We start from the raw sequence: 6,830 nt of genomic DNA, 5'->3' as shown, positions 1-6,830 counted from the left end.
GAAAAACAACAACTTAAAATGTACCTCATGTCCAGTACAGGGATCAAACCCACGACCTTGGCGTTATTAGTACCACGCTCTAACCAACTGAGCTAACCTTCCGCTTGCAACATTTCAACATTTTTAGGATGCACAGAGCCTCGGACAGTGCTGGCGCGTAAACGAGCAAGTCCACCAACAGCATAGCCTGACAAGACTGGACCCTCTTGGTTGCTCCTTGTGGCAAATCAGAAACGCTGGGGAATTAGCTCAAATGGTAGAGCGGTTGCATCGCATGCGAGAGGTAGTTGGATCGATGCCCACACTCTCCAAAAAATATTTTTTTTTGTGGATCCAAGAACGCTCCAGTTCACACTTCATGCAGCTTTGTCTAACGACAACCTACTGTCATGTAACAATGACAAGCAACTTTCATGTAACACTGATGTCACAATGTCAGATGAAAACGAATGACATGACTTACTTTCGGAGGAGCAGCGTAGCACACACAATTGATGCCAACAAACAAAGCTGTGTGAAGTTTCCTTGAAGCCAATGCAGAGGCTAAAGAAAAACAACAACTTAAAATGTTCATCATGTCCAGTACAGGGATCAAACCCACGACCTTTGCGTTATTAGCACCACGCTCTAACCAACTGAGCTAACCGGCCGCTTGCAACATATCAACATTTTTAGGATGCACAGAGCCTCGGACAGTGCTGGCGCGTAAACGAGCAAGTCCACCAACAGCATAGCCTGACAAGACTGGACCCTCTTGGTTGCTCCTTGTGGCAAATCATAAACCCTGGGGAATTAGCTCAAGTGGTAGAGCGCTTGCTTCGCTTGTGAGAGGTAGTGGGATCGATGCCCACATTCTCCAAAGAACACATTTTTTTGTGGATCCAAGATCGCTCCAGTTCACACTTCATGCAGCTTTGTCTAACGACAACCTACTGTCATGTAACAATGACAAGTAACTTTCATGTAACACTGATGTCACAATGTCAGATGAAAACGAATGACATGACTTACTTTCAGAGGAGCAGCGTAGCACACACAATTGATGCCGACAAACAAAGCTGTGGGAAGTTTCCTTGAAGCCAATGCAGAGGATAAAGAAAAACAAAAACTTAAAATGTACCTCCTGTCCAGTACGGGGATCGAACCCACGAACTTGGCGTTCTTAACACCACGCTGTAACCAACTGAGCTAACCAGCCACTTGCAACATAGCAACATTTTTAGGATGCACAGAGCCTCGGCCAGTGCTGGCGCGTAAACGAGCAAGTGCACCAACAGCATAGCCTGACAAGACTGGACCCTCTTGGTTGCTCCTTGTGGCAAGTCATAAAGACTGGGGAATTAGCTCAAATGGTAGAGCGCTTGCTTCGCATGCGAGAGGTAGTGGGATCGATGCCCACATTCTCCAAAATTCACATTTTTTTGTGGATCCAAGATCGCTCCAGTTCACACTTCATGCAGCTGGGTCTAACGACAACCTACTGTCATGTAACAATGACAAGCAACTTTCATGTAACACTGATGTCACAATGTCAGATGAAAACGAATGACATGACTTACTTTCAGAGGAGCAGCGTAGCACACACAATTGATGCCAACAAACAAAGCTGTGGGAAGTTTCCTTGAAGCCAATGCAGAGGCTAAAGAAAAACAACAACTTAAAATGTACATCATGTCCAGTACAGGGATCGAACGCACAACCTTGGCGTTATTAGCACCACACTCTAACCAACTGAGCTAACCGGCCGCTTGCAACATATTAACATTTTTAGGATTCACAGAACCTCGGACAGTGCTGGCGCGTAAACGAGCAAGTCCACCAACAGCATAGCCTGACAAGACTGGACCCTCTTGGTTGCTCCTTGTGGCAAATCATAAACCCTGGGGAATTAGCTCAAGTGGTAGAGCGCTTGCTTCGCATGTGAGAGGTAGTGGGATCGATGCCCACATTCTCCAAAAAACACATTTTTTTGTGGATCCAAGATCGCTCCAGTTCACACTTCATGCAGCTTTGTCTAACGACAACCTACTGTCATGTAACAATGACAAGTAACTTTCATGTAACACTGATGTCACAATGTCAGATGAAAACGAATGACATGACTTACTTTCAGAGGAGCAGCGTAGCACACACAATTGATGCCGACAAACAAAGCTGTGGGAAGTTTCCTTAAAGCCAATGCAGAGGATAATGAAAAACAAAACCTTAAAATGTACCTCCTGTCCAGTACGGGGATCGAACCCACGAACTTGGCGTTCTTAATACCACGCTGTAACCAACTGAGCTAACCAGCCACTTGCAACATAGCAACATTTTTTGGATGCACAGAGCCTCGGCCAGTGCTGGCGCGTAAACGAGCAAGTGCACCAACAGCATAGCCTGACAAGACTGGACCCTCTTGGTTGCTCCTTGTGGCAAGTCATAAAGACTGGGGAATTAGCTCAAATGGTAGAGCGCTTGCTTCGCATGCGAGAGGTAGTGGGATCGATGCCCACATTCTCCAAAATTCACATTTTTTTGTGGATCCAAGAACGCTCCAGTTCACACTTCATGCAGCTTTGTCTAACGACAACCTACTGTCATGTAACAATGACAATCAACTTTCATGTAACACTGATGTCACAATGTCAGATGAAAACGAATGACATGACTTACTTTCGGAGGAGCAGCGTAGCACACACAATTGATGCCAACAAACAAAGCTGTGTGAAGTTTCCTTGAAGCCAATGCAGAGGCTAAAGAAAAACAACAACTTAAAATGTTCATCATGTCCAGTACAGGGATCAAACCCACGACCTTTGCGTTATTAGCACCACGCTCTAACCAACTGAGCTAACCGGCCGCTTGCAACATATCAACATTTTTAGGATGCACAGAGCCTCGGACAGTGCTGGCGCGTAAACGAGCAAGTCCACCAACAGCATAGCCTGACAAGACTGGACCCTCTTGGTTGCTTCTTGTGGCAAATTATAAACCCTGGGGAATAAGCTCAAATGGTAGAGTGCTTGCTTCGCATGCGAGAGGTAGTGGGATCGATACCCACATTCTCCAAAAAACACATTTTTTTGTGGATCCAAGATCGCTCCAGTTCACACTTCATGCAGCTTTGTCTAACGACAACCTACTGTCATGTAACAATGACAAGCAACTTTCATGTAACACTGATGTCACAATGTCAGATGAAAACGAATGACATGACTTACTTTCAGAGCAGCAGCGTAGCAAACACAATTGATGCCGACAAACAAAGCTGTGGGAAGTTTCCTTGAAGCCAATGCAGAGGATTAAGAAAAACAACAACTTAAAATGTACCTCATGTCCAGTACAGCGATCAAACCCACGACCTTGGCGTTATTAGTACCACGCTCTAACCAACTGAGCTAACCTTCCGCTTGCAACATTTCAACATTTTTAGGATGCACAGAGCCTCGGACAGTGCTGGCGCGTAAACGAGCAAGTCCACCAACAGCATAGCCTGACAAGACTGGACCCTCTTGGTTGCTCCTTGTGGCAAATCAGCAACGCTGGGGAATTAGCTCAAATGGTAGAGCGGTTGCATCGCATGCGAGAGGTAGTGGGATCGATGCCCACACTCTCCAAAAAATATTTTTTTTTGTGGATCCCAGAACGCTCCAGTTCACACTTCATGCAGCTTTGTCTAACGACAACCTACTGTCATGTAACAATGACAAGCAACTTTCATGTAACACTGATGTCACAATGTCAGATGAAAAAGAATGACATGACTTACTTTCAGAGGAGCAGCGTAGCACACACAATTGATGCCGACAAACAAAGCTGTGGGAAGTTTCCTTGAAGCCAATGCAGAGGATAAAGAAAAACAACAACTTAAAATGTACCTACTGTCCAGTACGGGGATCGTACCAACGAACTTGGCGTTATTAGCACAACGCTTTAACCAACTGAGCTAACCGGCCACTTACAACATAGCAACATTTTTGGGATGCACACAGCCTCGGCCAGTGCTGGCGCGTAAACGAGCAAGTCCACCAACAGCATAGCCTGACAAGACTGGACCCTCTTGGTTGCTTCTTGTGGCAAATTATAAACCCTGGGGAATAAGCTCAAATGGTAGAGTGCTTGCTTCGCATGCGAGAGGTAGTGGGATCGATACCCACATTCTCCAAAAAACACATTTTTTTGTGGATCCAAGATCGCTCCAGTTCACACTTCATGCAGCTTTGTCTAACGACAACCTACTGTCATGTAACAATGACAAGCAACTTTCATGTAACACTGATGTCACAATGTCAGATGAAAACGAATGACATGACTTACTTTCAGAGCAGCAGCGTAGCAAACACAATTGATGCCGACAAACAAAGCTGTGGGCAGTTTCCTTGAAGCCAATGCAGAGGATTAAGAAAAACAACAACTTAAAATGTACCTCATGTCCAGTACAGCGATCAAACCCACGACCTTGGCGTTATTAGTACCACGCTCTAACCAACTGAGCTAACCTTCCGCTTGCAACATTTCAACATTTTTAGGATGCACAGAGCCTCGGACAGTGCTGGCGCGTAAACGAGCAAGTCCACCAACAGCATAGCCTGACAAGACTGGACCCTCTTGGTTGCTCCTTGTGGCAAATCAGAAACGCTGGGGAATTAGCTCAAATGGTAGAGCGGTTGCATCGCATGCGAGAGGTAGTGGGATCGATGCCCACACTCTCCAAAAAATATTTTTTTTTGTGGATCCAAGAACGCTCCAGTTCACACTTCATGCAGCTTTGTCTAACGACAACCTACTGTCATGTAACAATGACAAGCAACTTTCATGTAACACTGATGTCACAATGTCAGATGAAAAAGAATGACATGACTTACTTTCAGAGGAGCAGCGTAGCACACACAATTGATGCCGACAAACAAAGCTGTGGGAAGTTTCCTTGAAGCCAATGCAGAGGATAAAGAAAAACAACAACTTAAAATGTACCTACTGTCCAGTACGGGGATCGTACCAACGAACTTGGCGTTATTAGCACCACGCTTTAACCAACTGAGCTAACCGTCCACTTACAACACAGCAAAATTTTTGGGATGCACACAGCCTCGGCCAGTGCTGGCGCGTAAACGAGCAAGTCCACCAACAGCATAGCCTGACAAGACTGGACCCTCTTGGTTGCTCCTTGTGGCAAATCATACAGGCTGGGAATTAGCTCAAATGGTAGAGTGCTTGCTTAGCATGCGAGAGTTAGTGGGATCGATGCCCACATTCTCCAAAAAACACAATTTTTTTGTGGATCCAAGAAAGATCCAGTTCACATTTCATGCAGTTTTGTCTAACGACAACCTACTTTCATGTAACAATGACAAGCAACTTTCATGTAACACTGATGTCACCATGTCAGATGAAAACGAATGACATGACTTACTTTCAGAGGAGCAGCGTAGCACACACAATTGATGCCCACAAACAAAGCTGTGGGAAGTTTCCTTGAAGCCAATGCAGAGGGTAAAGAAAAACAACAACTTAAAATGTACCTCATTGCCAGTACGGGGATCGTACCCACGTCCATGGCGTTATTAGCATCACGCTCTTACCAACTGAGCTAACCGGGCGCTTGCAATATAACAACATTTTTAGGATGCACAGAGGCTCGGCCAGTGCTGGCGCGTAAACAAGCAAGTCCACCAACAGCATAGCCTGACAAGACTGGACCCTCTTGGTTGCTCCTTGTGGCAAATCATACAGGCTGGGGAATTAGCTTAAATGCTAGAGTGCTTGCTTAGCATGCGAGGGATAGTCGGATCGATACCCACATTCTCCAAAAAACAGACTTTTTTTGTGGATCCAAGAAAGCTCCAGTTCACACTTCATGCAGTTTTGTCTAACGACAACCTACAGTCATGTAACAATGACAAGCAACTTTCATGTAACACTGATGTCACAATGTCAGATGAAAACGAATGACATGACTTACTTTCAGAGGAGCAGCGTAGCACACACAATTGATGCCCACAAACAAAGCTGTGGGAAGTTTCCTTGAAGCCAATGCAGAGGGTAAAGAAAAACAACAACTTAAAATGTACCTCATGGCCAGTACGAGGATCGAACCAACGACCTTGGCGTTATTAGCACCACGCTCTAACCACCTGAGCTTACCGGCCGCTTGCAATGGAGCACAATTTTTAGGATGCACAGAGCCTCGGCCAGTGCTGGCGCGTAAACGAGCAAGTCCACCAACAGCATAGCCTGACAAGACTGGACCCTCTTGGTTGCTCCTTGTGGCAAATCATACAGGCTGGGAATTAGCTCAAATGGAAGAGTGCTTGCTTAGCATGCGAGAGGTAGTGGGATCGATGCCCACATTCTCCAAAAAACACAATTTTTTTGTGGATCCAAGAAAGCTCCAGTTCACATTTCATGCAGTTTTGTCTAACGACAACCTACTGTCATGTAACAATGACAAGCAACTTTCATGTAACACTGATGTCACAATGTCAGATGAAAACGAATGACATGACTTACTTTCAGAGGAGCAGCGTAGCACACACAATTGATGCCCACAAACAAAGCTGTGGGAAGTTTCCTTGAAGCCAATGCAGAGGGTAAAGAAAAACAACAACTTAAAATGTACCTCATGGCCAGTACGGGGATCGAACCCACGACCTTGGAATTATTAGCACCACGCTCTAACCACCTGAGCTAACCAGCCGCTTGCGACGGAGCAAAACTTTTAGGATGCACAGAGGCTCGGCCAGTGCTGGCGCGTAAACGAGCAAGTCCACCAACAGCATAGCCTGACAAGACTGGACCCTCTTGGTTGCTCCTTGTGGCAAGACATACAGGCTGGGGAATTAGCTCAA

At 45.7% G+C, this 6,830-nt stretch overlaps 1 non-coding gene across 1 annotated transcript; it reads right to left on the bottom strand.

Moving 5' to 3' along the window:
- Positions 1–1,124: 1,124 nt before the first annotated feature.
- On the bottom strand, positions 1,125–1,198 carry trnal-aag (transfer RNA leucine (anticodon AAG)). The gene has a single exon. It is a non-coding gene; the product is annotated as a tRNA-Leu (tRNA).
- Positions 1,199–6,830: the final 5,632 nt, after the last annotated feature.

Source organism: Salvelinus fontinalis, chromosome 22 (assembly GCF_029448725.1).
Source record: "Salvelinus fontinalis isolate EN_2023a chromosome 22, ASM2944872v1, whole genome shotgun sequence".
In the NCBI taxonomy this organism is placed as follows: domain Eukaryota; kingdom Metazoa; phylum Chordata; class Actinopteri; order Salmoniformes; family Salmonidae; genus Salvelinus; species Salvelinus fontinalis.
This window is presented reverse-complemented; position numbering and strand designations above follow the sequence as displayed.